Source organism: Drosophila hydei, unplaced genomic scaffold (genome assembly GCF_003285905.1).
Source record: "Drosophila hydei strain 15085-1641.00,03,60 unplaced genomic scaffold, DhydRS2 tig00000063-arrow-pilon, whole genome shotgun sequence".
NCBI lineage: Eukaryota > Metazoa > Arthropoda > Insecta > Diptera > Drosophilidae > Drosophila > Drosophila hydei.
This window is the reverse complement of record NW_022045657.1, coordinates 1,947,159-1,965,136: the sequence shown is the minus strand read 5'-3', so window position 1 is coordinate 1,965,136 and position 17,978 is coordinate 1,947,159. Positions and strand designations below refer to the sequence as shown.

Here is a 17,978-nt window from a genome sequence, read left to right as displayed (position 1 = left end):
ACTGCGAAGCACTCCAAATGCGGCGCAAGATACATTTATTAAATTCGCTCAGTCGGCTCGATTGGAGCTCGAGTAGCATAAATCGTTCGCCTGACATGCGACAAAACGTGCAGGTTACATTTGTTGCGGTGCGATTGAAGGAGCGACCAGAGACGAACAGCGATCAACGATCAACGATCGACGATCAACGATCAACGATCGACGACGGGCTGATGGGTAATTAAAAATTGATCACGTTTAACAAAATGCTACTGAAACAATATATCACAATGCCCGGTGGCACGGTGCAAGGGGGCAAGGCAAGGGTAACAGGACGCAATGTTGACAAAGTCACAACGACGATTGAACATATCGATCGCTTTGGCTGCCACATTAAAGTCAGAGCTACAGGTTACAGAGCTCTCTCGCTCTGTCTCCCTCTCTCTCTCTCTCCCTCTCTCGCTCTCTCTTTATTGTTGGTACATTTTTTTCGCTGTCAGTCCATCAATAATTCATTGCGACTGAGTGATCTATTCAAGCAACGATCGCCAAGCAACTGCCGCACTCGAACGCGAGAAAAAAGATATTCCGCTTGTCAGCCACGGCACAAGTGTTTTTTGCTTATATTCTGCTGCGCATTATGCCAAAACAAAATTGTGCCATAAATATAATAATGATAAGTGAGGAGTGGAAAAAAAGGAGAGTAGAGAGACAGCTACAATGGACGCTGTTCCGCTCATTATTGTTAGCTGAGTTGAGGAACCCTTCAGAACGGGTGTTGGTTTTTCACAATGAACTTCGGAGCTGACAAAAGGAATGCGAATGAGAATGCGACTGCATTGGCTCCTTTGATTGAAAATCGCCGCTGCAATTTTTGACAGCACTTCAGATACGTTATTAATGCGTGCAATGCGGTAGGCCAAATCAATTTTCTACTCCCTCTCTTGGCCCTCTGCATCAGTTTAGTTAATGGACTGCAATCTAGTTGGCCCAGTGCCCAGTGCGGGCTTTAACCCTTGACATGCCGATCGAAAAACATTGCGAGGTGTTGACAAAACATAAAGTTCGTGTGAATGCCAACACGTTGTGACAATTGTTTGACAACAACAACAGCAACAACAGGGCCTAACTATGAAAAGGTCCTCAGCACACAGACGGCATCATGACTCTCCTCCCACAGCCACAGCCACAGCCACAGCTCTGAGCCTTGAGCTCTGCTCCCAACAAACTCGCATCGCAATCATCGATAACATTTTCGCAGTTGTTGTTGCAGTTGTAAAACGTGCAGGCCGCGCGCGAACATTCAAAATATGCAAATGCCACAAGGAGAGCAACAACAACAATTGCAGGCAACACGAGAGAAGACGCAGAATCGATTGAGCTATACCGAAGCTGTGTTGCTCTAATCAATTGAAACCTTTAAAAGCTGCTCTAAAGATAATTAACTTAGCCTCAGCTCAGGTGAGACAACTTGAAAATATAATTGAAAATGTTTTTAGAAAATTAATAGAATTAAATATTTTAGCTGACATCGATTGTTATAACATAGTCAAACTAATTTTAGTTAGAGTATGCACAACAATTGTCTACTGCAATCATCATCAGCATCATCATCGCTGGCTGTGACGGTGACTGTGGCTGCGGCTGTGACTGTGGCTGTGGCTGATGCTGTAGCTGCCTTATCGCTTTGGGGCATTCAAAATGTTTGCATTGCATATTTTTTGCTGGCTTTTTGAAATTCCGCGAAAATACGCTTTTGGGCCATAGAGCGCCAAATTGAAGCTGGCTAATCATATTGACAAGCGCGACAAATCCCCAACAACTGACAGACATTTCGGTTTCGCTTTTGTGGCAGCCACTTGTTAAGCAATTAGTCATCGCTCGATGGAAGCGATGTGGGTTCAGTCGGATGGCTTAAATAATTGAAACAACAGAGCCGTCTAAGTCGAGTTCTTTTTGGCTAATGGAAACTTAAGACTTTTCCGTCTCGCTCAGCGACTGCAGTGCTATATCTTCAGATCTGGCTCTATTAATAATTTGGCAGTCTGTTTGCATTTAGCTTTCCGCCTCACATATCCTGTGTGCTCGCAAATTTGGAATACCTTGGCTCTGTTTTGTGTTCGTTTCGGCTACTCCCCCGCGCGTATCTTAGGCTGTTCCGTTGTTCAACTCGAGCTTGTTCGCTGCAGAAGGGAACAACACCAAAGCAAGGCGATGCTAAAGCTGAAGGAGAGGCGGAGTTGGCAAGACAGAGGCGCAACGAAGCGAGGCATATTGATATCGTGCATATTGATCTTGTTTGGCGATAAGTGTGGAGTCTATACTCGTACTCGTATATAAAAATATTTGCTACGTTTGGCTTAAGCCACTTCCATGGAAGTTGCTCGCATAAAAACCTACAAAACAAAGCAAAAGGAGCAAAAACAAAGCGCAATTCGACGGCTGCAGCAACTGGCATTAGACTCCAGCGATTTGGCCAGTAGTTGGAACGTTTTGGGGCTAAAATGCTTATGCGCTGCGGCATCGCTGTTGAACCCGGGGTTGCGCCAATGGGCAAGCAGCGAGGCAAACCGGGCGGCCGGGCGAACAAGCAACTATGTCTGGTTTTTTGGGGGCACATGTGGCCCAACACCAGGAACAGGCTCAGCTACAGCTACAGCTATGGCATTCTCACACGACCCAAAGCGTTGGTCAGCTGTACGAGCATTGGGCTTGGGCTTGGAGCCACAAAGCTGCGGTCTAGGCAGACCGCAACTATAAATTTCATAATGGCAAAAGGGGTAAGCGGCTCTGGCTGCTGCTGCGGCTCCTCATGAAGGTCTTTGCATTTCTGCGAATTAATATTCGTGTGATTTTTTATCGTTATTTGATTTCTGCTAAATATATATTCGCCTCAACGTGCGCGCACGCCAGACCTTAGAAAAAAAGTCAAAGTGTCAGCCGTAATTGCAATGATTGAGTGCGAGCCGAAGCAGCTTTCTTCTGCGCTTCTCGCATCCAGCTGTCGCCTCTCTATGTGCTTCTCAGGCAACTGATGCTCAAAAGCAACTGTATATGACGTAAACTTGACTTATGCTAGCTGGAAAGTAGCAGAGAATGAGCATTGTGCCTGTCGCTACGTAACTGTATAAGTTGAGAAACCCCCTTCTATAAATTAGAATCTATGACAATAGCAACTATCACCTTACGCAGTAGCTGGCATAACAATTACCATTGTATTACCCGGCCAATTAGGTTTAGGGCCAGCCACAAGGGCAAGCCTGTGCCTCGTAGTCATTAAACGGACTCAACTTTAACCTTTTTAATGAGCCGCACTCAGCTGCAAGCAGCTGGCGCAGCTCACATAAAATCATAAAATCTGCTCACATGAAATTAGCCAGGGCCATAAAAAGAAGCCCAACATAAAATGCCAAACAAGAGCGCCAATGTAATTATGCAAAACAAACATTTCAATATGGTCGGGCAGAGAGGGAGGGAGCGGTAGAGCGCGCGAGGGGGTGGCCCTTAGCGGAATTAACTTATTAATTCTACGAGCCGGAATTTCAATTTTTGCGATTGGCATTTTTTCAATGAATCTTTCAAGTTTTTATAGCCCAGCCGCAGCAGTCGCAATGTTTATGTTATTAATTTCTGAGCTGACGTCGCACACGGCGTATGTGGAATGTCTCCAAGAACAAAGATAGAGAACGAAGAGGACAGAGACAGACAGAGAGAGAGAGAGAGAGAGAGAGAGGCCTCTCGCCAAGGACTGACCACAAAAACAGCAGCGCGTAATTTAATATTTCGTGGCGCCAGCAGAACTATAAAAAAAATCAATGCAGGCTCCAGCTCCAGCTTCAGCTTCGACTTCAGCTTCAGCTCCAGCTACAGCTACAGTTTGAGCTCCAAAATGAAATGACTTAAGCTGCGCCATTCATTATGACAACACGACGTTGGTTGGTTCCTTCGCCAGACAGAACAGGGGCTTGGGCCAGGGGCAGTAGATTGGTAGATTGGTCGCATTGCTTGCAGATTTGCTGCTGCTTCATCTTCATCATCTTTTGGGGGCAGCAAGGAGCAGCAGGTCCAGCGTTCCTGTTTCCAGGCGCTGGCGCAGTAAAAATGTCTGCGCCAAACACAAATTTTGTGTTGAGATTGCGATCATTTCACTGATATCGTCGCGTCGCATTCAGGCGTGTGCGCAGGCGCAAGCAAGCTTTAGCAGCCGCAGCAGCAGCAACAACAACAACAACAACAACAAGCTGAACAACGCGTGACGCAAAAATACCAAACATAACATTTGACTGTTTGTTGTTGTTGTTGTTATTGTTGCTGTTGCTATGGCTTTTGCTGCTGTTGAATGCGGCATGTGACCCTTTCTTGTCACTGCCAAATACACTGCCACAAATTGGCTAGCAACAAACTGCGAAAAGTGAAGCTTTTCTCACATAGAGCTTAGCTTTTAAAATTAATTTCTTGCCCACTAAATATACAAATATAGCGTTTGCCTTATGGCAAAGATATTAAAAGCACGCCTTTCTTTGCAATTCTGAAATATTCCTGGCACTCAATATGAATCGAAAATCTATAACTTATATGTGAAGAAGCTTTCTGTTTGTTAAAACACACGCCTAAGCTGCGTAACGTAGACTATATAAAGCTTTACACTGCGCCTCTCTATGCAGTTCTCATGCATATTGAATTACTAAATACATGCACATATGCAGAACAATTAGCTTCTATTATAATAATAATAAACATATAATAAACATAAACTGATAAGATTACAGATATTCGTCGCGCCTTTCTATGCACTTCTCAAAGCAGTGAGTCACTTCGACTGACTCAGGCCGATAACACCAAATCTTAATGCAATTAATTTTCGAATACAATCGCTTTATTTAAATAGAATTTGTTTTCCTTCGGGGTTTTATTCAATTTATCAATTACTCACTCGCCAGCGCTGTCAAAAGTTCTGTCAGTGCAAAAGTTCGCGCATCAAAGCTGCGTCAGCTCTTTGCATTATGTTCAATGAATGATATTTTATGCCTTAGTTGCAAATCTGTGGGTTTGGTTTTTGTTTTTATTCCAAGCTCTTTTTTTTTTTTTGGTTTACCTCTACGCCCGGTTTCCATAAGGTACGAGTAATATGTATAAAAATTGTGAACATGTGGGAACTGTTTTATTTTTTTTCTTTGGTTTTGCGCTGGTTTATTTTCATTTGGAGTTTTATATGCTGGTTGCTGCTTTGGCCATTGGACAACATCGACGACTGCGATTCGGACGCGGACTGGGATTGGAGTTGGTGTTGTTATGTCGTACTCATTTCATTTTTGATTTATGCAGCGAACCCTTTCTAAATAATAAATAAAATATGAAATATGTCGACTTTTTGTTGTTTCTGCTTTTGTTGTTGTTGCTGTGGTTGCTGTGGTTGCTGTGGTTGCAGTTGCTGCTGGCTGAAGGAACAGATCTTGGGTTCCACGTTAGGCTGCAGCTCCTTCAGCGCGGATTGAATCTGGTGTCGTTTTGTTAAATGTCCATCAAAATCATTTTTGTGTCTCAACAAAGCTTAAAATGTATACATCAAATGCCCTGGCCTCATAAATTATATTTTTAGTCTGAGCTTGTCCTCCGCTTGAAATTGAAATTGAAAGTTCCCTTTGGCTGGCACGGCGACTGACAAGTGAGTTTTCGATTTGAACTTGTAGTCCTCTCTTGAGAGTTCTCTGCTTCTACCTCTTCTCTTCTCTTTTTTTTGGGTATAGTAAAGCGTTGCAATGGAAGCTGGCGCTAGTTGGCTGTCAAATTAGTAACCAGCTTCACGGTCAACGCTTAAGCATTCCATCCTGCTGAGCAGCATACGATCCTTGGCAAAGATATGCTCAGGAATTACTCATCAGCAAGAAGAGATCGAAGTATTAGCTGTACTGAGTTGCAGATTCTGTAAAAGTTGCAGATGTCAACAAATTTCAGAAGAAACTAATTTAAGTGAAAAGCTCTTGTCACGCTTACAGTTAATCGTGTATAACATTCAATTTATAGAGTTTCCATTCGGTCTCCGGTCTCCTTCCCAATGACTTCTCTACAAGGACTTCTCTCAAGTTTATAAAGCAACCTTCGCTGTGAGTTACTTAGCAAAGGACTAGATCAATAAACAGCAATAGCGAGCTCTCCATTCCCCTTCTCTTCTGCTCTCTGTAATTACCGTTACATAAATCAAGTTTTTTAAAGTGAGAAATGTAAATGTTAAAGCAACCGGATAAGCATAAAAATAGGCATTCAAATAAATAGACTAAACCGGATTTGCAACAAGCGTGCGCGGCGTCGTCTGCACCCACAACAAATACAGAAGGATAACAACCCCAATGGGCGCACACGCACCACACCCACACCCACACACCTCGATATCCGCATACATATATGACGCACTTCCTAGCAAGGAAGAGCGACTGCAAGTGAAGTCTGCGAGCCTGAAGACCCAGCATTATCCTTTCACACGCAGCCCTATTGTTGGGGGTTGTTGTTCCTGCTCGGAAAAAGTCAATTAAAAAAGTTAAATAAATCATAAACTTGGCAGATGATTTGATTGCGGCATGCGCACCAATCCTCGCCGAGGCAACAATGTAACCCCGCACAGGAGCTCTGCCAGCCGATGGGTGGCGACTGGCATTGGCTGTGTTTGTTTGCTTGAGGCTTTTAGAGTTTTTGGCCCCGGTGCAAAAATTCTTCCGTATTTACTTTTGGGCTGATGCTGCTGTTGCGGCTGCGGTTGCCTGCCAAGGCTTTGCTTCCTGTGCGTCGTGGGGGCGGGGTGAGGGGGGCATGTCCTGGGCGGACATCCGCCTGCTTCTGTTGCTGCTGCTGCTGCTGCTACTGCGGCTGGTTGTTGTCGTTGTCGTTGACTTTGGCAATCATAACTGTAACTGCTTGCTGCCAAAATTTATGAAGTGTGCCGCCGTTGACGATGACTTTGCCACGTGTCCTGACGACCCCTGTGCCAGCTCCAGCTCCTCCTCCTTCTGCGCCGCCGTCGACTGCATTTGAGTTCTGGGCGTTTGCTTTCACTTATTTTTCGTTCATTATTAAAATTTTTGCTACGTCCTTGCGAGTGATTTGCTTTGATTTTGATTTGCCGCGGCCTTAACTGACATTTATCATATTGCGGCAAATGAATTTTAATGAAATATCATTCTTTCCCCCACTCCCCTTTTGTTTATAATTTATGTTGGCAGCAACATTTGTCGCATTGCCTGTGACATCTTTCAGCTACAGTTGCTTCGTTTTAGTTTCATTTTTGGCAGACGTCTTTAAGTTGTTCGCACCCACATCCGCTTCCGACTTTGGGGCTGCCTTTGCTGAAATAATGGCTCAGACCAAAGGAAAAAACCTACTCTGCTCCCCATTTGCTGTCGTCTCTCTTTCACTACGTCGCCGTCTCTTTCGGACGTCGGCCATTGCGCCAAGTTTCCTTACTGCGCCAATACGTTTCCGTTTTCCTGTCTGCACTGACATTTGCAGCATGTTGCTTGTCATTATGTTTTTTTTTTGCTCTTTCTAATACCCTGTGTGCAGCAAATGCTGCTAGAAGGCAGCTCGATGGATCTTAGAAAGTGGAGCAAGCTTATATTGTGTGCAGGTTTAGAGGGCATTGCAGGCGTCCAGGGCATTTGATAGTCGCCACATATTTTGAGCTTTCAGTCGCACTGATTTAACGACAGCGAATGAAAAATTTATTATGCGTAAACTTTTCCAACGCTTAAGGGTCGCAATTGCTGAAATTGGCAAAGATATCATCTTTTGCAATGATTAGCTTGGACAGAAACCGTGCTCAACCCTCGTTGTAGGTTGCTTCTGTCAGTGTCACTGTCATAACTGTGTGGGCGTTGTCCTTCGTCGTTCGTCCCAAATGCTTGTGCCTTTGTCTGCTAGCCCATAATCATGTTGTCATTAGCACATGTACCAGTCTAGCTGAGTCCTGCCAGGGAACAAGTAGCATAACAGCCACTGCAACTGCGGGCCTCTCAAATTACACACACACCCGCACACCCGCACACCCCAGCCCAAAGCTGCAGCTGAAAGTTGCATTGATATGCGGCTTATACGTGATAGGCCTTCAAAGCATTAACCTCTAATGTGGACTGTATATTCGGTGTTTATAGTACACATCCCTCTTCAAGCTATAGAAATTAATATAACGAATGAAGAGTGAAATAGTATCTATATATGATCTATAGCATGATATATACTCTATATATACTTATAGAAATGTTCATCTACCTGATAAACTTTTCACCTTTAAGCAAACTTTCTTTCAGCGACTTTCATCATTATCCTGAATCTTACCTCTGCTTTTAGCAGAGTAACAAAATTAATGATCTACGCTGGACTTAATAAACTTTAGTGCTTTAAGGTCTTCGCCATTATGGCCAGCTGGCCGTTTAAGAGGTGTTGTCCACAGCAGGCCCATTAAAATTTCAATAGCTCTGCTTTACACACAACGCTCCCTCTCAGTGCTTTCGACCGGCCACGGGACCAATCGTCGCGTTCTTGTCTTGTCAATATTGAACAATTCATGCGCATTGCGTAAACATCCGTTAAAACTTTATTTTATGGCCGCCATTTTACGAACGTTTGGTGTAAATACATTTCCGCCGGGCACTGGACACTGGACCCCAAACCAGACTCCGAAAGCGGGCAACCATAGTGAAGAGATGGGACTCAGGCGCAGGAAGCGCAAAAAATGGCGACGCCGCAGATGACAAAAGAGCATTGCGCGAAGAGCTGCAGAAGCAGTTTCAAAGGAGACCAGGCATAAATTATGCACTGCAAAAAAAATAAATAAAAACGACGAGACACACAATAAAAATTGGCAAAAAATTGTGTACGCAATCAGAAGCACGAAATGGCAAAAGGGAAAAAAAAATCTGCAACAAAAACAGAAATTCATAATAACGAAGCTTGAAATGCACTCACCAAGGATAGAGAGGGAGATGGATGGGAGAGAGACGGGTAGAGAGAGCGATATACAGGGTGGTAAAGGAAGAAAGAGAGGGAGACATATTCAGAGAGAGATAAAAGAACAAGGGGAGAGAGAGAGCGAGAGCGAGGGAAAAAGAGGGAGAGAGGGAAAAAGAGAGAGAGAGGGGAAAAGAGAGAGAGAGGGAGAGAGAGAGAGAGAAAGAGAGAGAGAGAGAAAGAGAAATAGAGAAAGAGATGGATAGTGTGAGAGAGAGCTAGATAGAGAAAGAAAGAGAGAGAAACATAGAGAGAGAGAAAGGGTGAAAGAGCTCGAGGAAGAGATATAATGGAAAGGGATGGAGAGAGAGACAAGGATAGTGAGAGAAAGGTAGAAACAGAGAGATAGAGATGGAGAAAGGGAAAAAGAGATAGAGAAACAAAGAGCAGGAGAGAAAGGATTAGAGAAAAACAGACAGAAGTTCGAGGATAGCAAATAAAAATACTTAACATAAAATGTTAGTAAAGAAATATTTAAAAATACTAATAAAAAACTTTTTAATAACTGTTTAACAAGTCTAGAAAAATATTTGCATAAAATCATAAATGAGAAGAAATTCAAAAATGATGTAAAAATATTGTGCTTGATAAAAATATGTTAAGCATGCCTAAAATTAAAATTTTTTTATCCATGGATTATGCCAAACTGAAGCACAAAGTTGATATCGGATCATAAGTGGCAAGAGTAGAAATATCGAGCGAAGTGAAATAAATGACAAAAGTTTTTGCAGCTTGTTGTCGAGCAATAAGAAAGGAAGAAAGTAATTTAAAGAGAGATGCGAACAGCAGAAATAGGAGAGACAGAGAGAGGGAGAAAAATGGTGGGGGCTGAAAAGAAAAGCTGACAATTTTAATGAAAAGTCTTCAGCGTGTGCCTTTCCAAGGAAAAAGATACATAGCAGGGAGCCTATATAGAGAGAGAAAGAGCAAGAGAGATAGTGACACATGGAGAGAGAGAAAGAGAGAGAGAGAGAAGTAATCAAGAGAAAGGCAGCTAGAGGAGTTGGGCAAAACAAACTCTGACGCGTTTTCCTGACAAGCATATGACCCAATTATGCGCAATCATCAGCAACAACAGCACGAACGTCTTGCAGGAATCATAACAGCGAGCACAAACAACTTTTGTATCTTTGTATCTTTGTATCTTATGGATGCGTCGCACAAAAGCAAATGTCAGTTACACAAAACACGCGCCGCCACCGTTGACGTCGCCGTCGCCGTCGCCGTCACCGTCGCATAGTTTCTATGGTGCCCCGCACAATTCCAATTTCAATTTCAATGCGCCTGACAGCGCCAGTCCAGGACGAAGGACGAAGCTTGAAGATGCCAGCCCGCCAGCCCAGCTGCCCCATGTATCTATGAGATACAAATCAGCGACGACGACGACGATGATGATGATGACGACAATCAGCGCCAAACAAATGAGTTAATGTGGCTGGCCAAATTTGTTGGCCATTGTGCGCCCAAGCTGGCTCTCTTGGCCAGGCTTTGTCCTAGCAAGTGGCCACAATTGAATAAATGAATGCACTCAAATACGAGCTGTGTATGTGTGTGTGTGCCTGTAGCTGGGTCAGGTGAATGCGTTCATTATTATGCTGTTTGTTCTATTTGGCCATCTTTTTGTCGCCTGCAATTTGCGCTCTTTGTTGTGAACTCTCTCGCTCTCTATCTCTCTCTCTCTTACTTTCCCCCTCTTAGCCGCATGCAAATAATTGCTTTATGCGCTTGTTCTGACCAACATTATAATGGGGCCAGCAACCGACTCTTGACATCTGCAATCAGCACTTAATGAGCTCTCCAAAACATTTCCTTTCACATGGCTGTCGTTAGTGGCATTAACTAATTGAACGATAATTGACTGGAAATTTGGCCGAGATTTTGATGACATTTTTGATTTTCTAGTATGTGCCTAAAAGAGCAGAGATTGTAATACTCATTCAAGGGTATATTTGCTGCCTGCCATGTACGTGTGTTCAGGGACTTGAAATTTAGAATATATACTCGTGGGAACACTCGACTTTAGTTTCGGAAAATATATTTGGTATGAGATAAGAAAGACTTGAAATTTAAGAACCCCATACGATTCTGTACAGATATAGATTATATATAGTTATAAGTCAATGTTCAGTGTACTTGCCAAGTACTTGAAATCAACTCCACTATAATATGTATTCCATTGCTACTTGAAATTCCCGCATTGGAGAAATACAAAGCCGATAAGACCATCCGTAAGACAGTTATCTGCTTGAAATGAATATAGGTAAAGCTCCCACGTTCCAGTAAATGTTGGGAACGAAATCAACAATTACACGGCAAATTAAATTGTAGCCAACAGCACTTGACACTCGCCAGTTGGGAGACAGCGAGGCAAGCCAATTCGAGAATCCGACATGGAAGGAAAATAGCACTTGGCCCCTTCTTAGGTCTCTCATTAGCCATTCACGACGCGTAGACGAACAAAGCCATAGATAAAGGTGACCCGCGCCCTGAGGCCCGAAATAAAAACAAGAGACAACCCAAACTCAAAGTCCAAGTCGAAGCGTACGAAAGACAGTTTCTAAACAAAACAATTTACGTATAAATTAATTTACTTTCATTAATTAGTTAGGGTATTAGATGATATCATGGGGTGACAGTGTGGAAAATTGGAATGTAAAAGTTGGCAAAGTGAAATTAACATAGAATTCAGCTAACTACAAAGAAATGGGAGAAAATCACTTATATATATATATATATATATATATTTGCATGGCAAATTAAAATGCCAACAAAAGTGAAACTTTTTAGCCAAGTTTCCCTGCAAATGGAAATTGAGCTGCAAATTAGAGCTGTTTGCGTGTTGGATTGAGAACTCTATGCAATAGATGAAGCGAAATGAAGCCAAGATATTACGTTGATCTACGATTCTACGATTTACGATCATTTTTTGTTTTAATATATAAATAGTTTAAACACTATTTATCATATCTTTAATACTTGCTTAATATATACAGCCTTGATCACAAAAATAGTAGTGCGTCTGAGCATCAAATGTTGCACAACATAATTTTCTAATAAGAACAATATTTTAGAAACTTTTTGAAATGAATATTAAGATTAACATATTTTTTATAAATTTAGATATATTTCTTTTCATACTTAGTAACATTTGCAATTCTGGGCCGAGAAATGCTTTCCTCTACACAATAAAAATAAAAAGTGAATTCAATTCCAATAAATTTTAATAAGTAAAATGTAATAAATTACACTTACTTCTTATTTATTTTTTCAGCTACTTTCTCCAACACTACCATTTTAATGAGTGGAACAATTTCCATGCATCTCTCTAACATCAAGAAATCTTATCGATTCTATTCTTTACATTTATTCTAAAAATGTTGTGAGCCTTTTTTATTTTCGATCGGCAAAAGTATCTTTTCATAGGGTTTATGTTTCAAAAAGTGCAGCGCTACTATTTTTCTGAACAGAGCTGTATACTAAAATGGTATAAACATATGGGGACCTTACCCAGCCAGCCACGTCTTCTAGTTGCCAGACCTTTTGAGCCGCGTTCTGTTCGAAAATTATACAAATTTGATGTGTGTTGCCTATAAAAAAAATGTTTGCTTTTGTCAATTTCATAGTTTTTGAAATCTTTTGTACCGAAAAATAGCCGATAAAAATTTGTAGCGCATGCGCCACAGTCCAAAAGAACGTAGAGGAAAACGGTTGAGATGAAAAACTTAAAACTTAAAATGCGCATAAATTAAATACAAAAGAAAACGCCTCGAACAGGCGTTCACTGGCAGTAAAAACCGTAGGTGTTGGCAACGTCACAGATCGGAAAGCACAAAAAAACGACATGAGTTCTAATGGGCTCTGGAGATGTAAATAACATGCGTGTCCATAAAAGTCGCAGCAGTAACGATTTAATTTATAATTTCATTAAAATAATTTCCATCCGCTTAAAAAATGGCGCCAGTTGGTTAATGTATTAAAAACCTTTATTACTTTGGCTTTACTTTAAGATTATCCATATCAGCAATCTGCTCCTCTCTCTCCCTTTTGTTGTCGCCCATAAAATAGTGAAATGGCCACTTGTCGTCAGATTTGCAAGTGGGCAAATTTTCAGTTTAATGCGCCGACGACATTAAGTAAAGAAATTAAATCTCTGATTGGCTTATAAACATTTATAGGCGCCTAATAGTGGCGGCTATGAAAATATATGTGTAATGTTAGTTGAGCGAGAGGAAAGCCACTGGAGATAATTGTTAATCGAATTTAAATCCCTCAATTACATTCTTCGATCTCGACTCGGTAGAATCCAGTACATTTTCCCTATAATTCAAGTAATATTTCTTTCAACTTGGCTGTCGAGTGTGAATTATCCTACTTAATGCTAGCCAGTTAAACACGTTATAAGCAACAGTTGCTTATTTCCCCACTGAACATCATCGACAGATTAAAGAGACTGCGCGCCAAAATACACACAAGTTTATCTTTCATTAACGCTACTATTTCATAATTTTAAATTGACCCGACCATTCCGCAGATACAAAGAAAACAAATTTATATGCCAACAACAAGAGAGGGAGAGAGAGAGAGAGACACAGAAAATCGTGTAAGAGAAATGAAAAGTTTAAAACCTATAAAATTTTAAATTGATTGTTCAATTAATCTTAAGAAACTTGACAACGCACAGCAACGTGTGCCCCGACCCGAGTCGCCAGCCGAAGCTGCTTCAAGAATGAGAATGCAATCCCAGTCGAAGTCTTGACTGAAGTTCAGGCTGTGTTTCAGCTGCCTTTTTCTGCTCTTTCTTACTTTTTTATTTATTTATATGTGTTTTTTTTGACGGAGCTGCAGCCTAAGCCGTGATAGGCATAAGACAAGCGGCACAATGAAGATCAAATTATCTGAGCAATGGATATGCAACAGCTCATCAGAGACAACAGCTATATAGAATGAAAATCATTCAGTTAACACTAAGAAATATGTTGATCGCCTTGAGTCTGGTTCTTTGCTACCTCTAAAGAAAATTCGTAGGATATTTGCTAAATTATATATTCCAAAAATTGAATAAGTCTTAAGATTTTTTCATATGTTCTCTCAGATCTTGCATAACACCAATCCAAAGTGGATTTATTTGCTATTATTCATAGCTCCAAGCTCACACCATCAGCTTCTATAACCTGAATAATTTTTAGTAGTCCTATTAAATATTTAATATATTATAATCCAACAAATGGCACAACAATATGATATAATATAATGAGTTCCTTCTTTAGTTCAAAAACCACTTTCGGCCAGACATTCATAGTTAAGGTTTTCTCAACGCTTAGCCCAATTTGCTGCATGCCTCCTGACAATCCTTACTCCACATACTGGTACAGCCTCTAGTTATCAATTCTTTAGTTTATCACATATATTCGCCTTATAAACACCATATTCAATAGTCTAGGCCGTAAAGCCAGAGCCTTAACAAAAAGCAGTTGACACAAACAGCCAGAACAGTCAGAGCTACAAAAAGCAGTTACATAAAACCAGTTAACAAAAGAACCTAAAAACAACAACCACAACAACAATAACAACAGCCATGAGTTATACCAAAGATGAAAACGCTTTACGCCTCTCAGCCAGACAATGCAATAATATTTTTCATAATTTTGTTTTCATTTTTTTTTCTTCTTTTTGGGTTCCAATTAATGTCTCATAATTTTGTGCTTCGTGTATGCAGTGGAACGGTAGATAGTCGCTTTTGGGGTCCGGCGGAGGACTGTCCCCCAAAATGTCATAAGTCTTTTAATTGCTAATGGATATTTTGATAGTCGTGCGTCGGGCGGGTTAATCAACAGACCGAAATCGAAATCGAAATCGGACTCGAAACGATATCACAGAAATATCAAAATCAAGCCGCTTGTTGTCCAGCGAGAGCGCGTCAAATGAAAACCGATCCGATCCGATGCGATCTGTCGATCCTTGCCTGGCGTCACCAAAAATTGCCGCTCATTTAACGATCGTCAGCTAATTTCCATGTGCCTCTCTGTCTCTCAGGCTCTCAGTCTCTCTATGGCCATCTCACTTTGAGACTTGGCTTCCATCTGTGCTTAGTTGTTGTTGTTGTTGTTGCTTTAACGGCTGCATCGTCGGCATCATTAACATTTTCAAGATTTAATCATCAAACATGGCGCTGGTTCTTCTGGTGGTAATGATGCCATGTTCTGTGCCTTGTTTAGTCGCATGTCGTACATGCGCTTTTATCGGTATTTAAAATATAAGTATTTCTAGCTGCATAGCAGCAGCAGCAGCAGCAGCAGAGGCAACGTGTAGCTTTCATCAATTTTATTGCGTCACATATAAGTTTCAATTAAAATATTAAAGACGAGCTCTTTTGCTGCCAGCTCCGGTGGCTTCAAAGCAAGTAATAGAAGATTTCAATCGATATGCGCTGATCCAGTAACCATAAATGTCACAGGCATGACAGAGTCATAATCATTATGTTTGTTATCAAAGAGATAGGTTACAGTCCATAAAAGGAAACTTCATATATAAAACGTAAAACAAAACATTTTTTATTTATAGAGCTTAAGAATTATTTCCATAAAACAATTCCTATTCAATACTATTTTAACTAACAATAAAATAAATCAAATATAATTTCCCATGGCAAGCGCTTATTGATTAATTTGAACTTTCAGTCAATTGCTGTATAAGGCTAATTGTCATAACACTATATATATATAGTTACAGATTCCAGTTCACATAATCAACTATGCCACACAGCAGTCGAAACTTTCCCATAAGCGAGAACCAAAACTTAATTCATAATTCAAGCAATTTACAATTGTTATTTGTCTTTAACAAGAAAGGGGGCTTGAACATGACGAACCGAAAGGCTTCGTGTTCAACAGTTAATAAAACAAATAATTGCGCTGTGTATGCAATAAAAATCAGGTTAAACGGTGGGCAGGACAAACACGGGACAGCTTGGACATCCGCGGCTGGCGGCCATTGAGAAAGTGCTACATACCCGACCCCCTCCCCCTAGTCCGATATGACTAGACAGAGATGGAAACAACAACGCTGAGCACTAATCATCGCTGGAGAGCGAACGCCAGACAACAGACAGACAGACAGACAGACGACAGCCAAGAGTCGACTACGTCGCGCCAATTGGAATTGCAAATCTGCCAAAGAAGACAACACATGGCCGAGAAGCTGAGAACGACTGTGGATTAGTGCTGTTCCATCTCGTTCACAATTAAGGGAATCATTAAACTGAAGTGAGCTGAACTTGTTCAGCGAACTTTTAATGATTCCGCAATTGAATCTCCTACGAAAAGCCTTGCAAATAGGGTAAAAGACAAATTTGACGAGCCTTTAAATATAATTATTATTAAAAATTATATTAATATTTATAAGTCAAGAGTTCACAACTTATTCGTAAAATGGAACTAATATAGCCAGCTCCACTGTGGCTGGCCGCGTGCGCGTCTTAGACAAAATGGTGGAGACCACGACGACGACGACGACGACGTCGAAGACACAGGTTCATTCTCCCATAAATACGCGCAGCGGGTGTTAAATATTTTGTACGACTTCTGCAAGTCCTCCGAAGACGATGACTACAACCGGCCCAGCACACACAGACACACACGCAGTACCTGAAGCCCCAGTGTCTCTGCAGAGACTTGCTCGTATCTCTCACGCCTAAGCAAAACTTTGGACCAAACGCCTTTGTTCATCAATTAAGCTGTCCTGTCCGTCTGCTCAACCAAACCCCCCAACTTGCCTCTGTCTGCATACACACACGGAGCCTGGGGGCTGGGGCGGGGCAGATTGGAGACACATGCTCTGGCTTGTAAATTGTGCGACGGTCAGAAATTGAAATATGGCGTCGCAACGAAAGCAAATTGAAATCAATGAAAACGACGTCCAAGTTGTGTGTGTAGCTGGAGCTGCAGGCGTCCTTAAAGCGAGCTTCCAAATTCACATGAAATTTAATTTGAAGGCGGAGTCAATTTTAAGGAATACCCAACTAACTCTGACAGATTGTGGCAGCGGCTACTACAAAACTAGATCAAAATATAACAGAGACAGAAATGAATGTAATCTAACCTAGAGTAAAATCATATATTTATATGTCTGGAATTAAAATTTATTTTCTATGAAAAGATCTATAGACTAACATCAAATATAAGTTAAAATATTTTAAACATTACAATACTTTTTATTTTAATTAACATTCCAACTCAAATGTATCTAGGCCATACTTTATTTGTAACTATCTAAAGATCTAAAGATGTATATAAATATTTTCACACATTACTTTAGGCTATTTTTCATCAACTTAAAACACATATATTAAAACTTGCCCTTGAGTAATGGTCACATGGTTTTTTAATAATTAGTTGTAGCTCATTCAGCAGGAAAAACAAATTTTTCACTAACTAAGCTGACACAGAAATTAGCATAAAAGCTGAATGCAAATTTAATTTCAGAGAATTTCAACAGAAAAAGGGTCTATACACACATAGACATACACACACACGCACACCCACTAAATATGTTTACGAGTCGTAAATACGCCGAGATTAATCAGTTAAATAAACATAATAAAAGGCTAAGCGCGCATTTTGCGACATTTTGATAAATATCAAATCAAAATAATGCGTCAAAACAATTAATCACGATTAAAGAGAAAGAGCAAGGGAAAGAGACCGAATTAGCGTCAGCACGAAAACACATTACAATCCAATGCAAAGTGCCAAAAATAAGAGGGCCCAGGCTGATGATCGATAAACGCTAAAAGCAAACAGCAACAGGGGGTTACCGTTACACGGGGCTGGCGGAGTGCTAGAACAAGTGTTTGCAATCACACGCCATTTTCCAATTAGTGGCAAAGGCAACAACACGCACAAACACAAACACACGCACGCACACACACACACGAAATATGTCCGCAATTGTGTCCAATGGGATTTAAGCAAAAGTCATGCACAAGAAAATTAAAATCTGGCAAC

The 17,978-nt window shown here is 41.1% G+C and overlaps 1 long non-coding RNA gene across 2 annotated transcripts; it reads right to left on the bottom strand.

The window, feature by feature from the left end:
* Positions 1-5,380: 5,380 nt before the first annotated feature.
* On the bottom strand, positions 5,381-12,625 carry LOC111595732. Of its 2 annotated transcripts, none has more exons than XR_002751208.2 (3): positions 12,484-12,625; positions 5,974-6,156; positions 5,381-5,902 (listed from the first exon to the last, which is right to left on the bottom strand). It is a non-coding gene; the product is annotated as an uncharacterized LOC111595732 (long non-coding RNA). The 2 variants fall into 2 exon arrangements; XR_002751209.2 differs by lacking the exon at positions 12,484-12,625 and adding an exon at positions 6,362-7,155.
* Between the last annotated feature and the right edge of the window lie 5,353 nt (positions 12,626-17,978).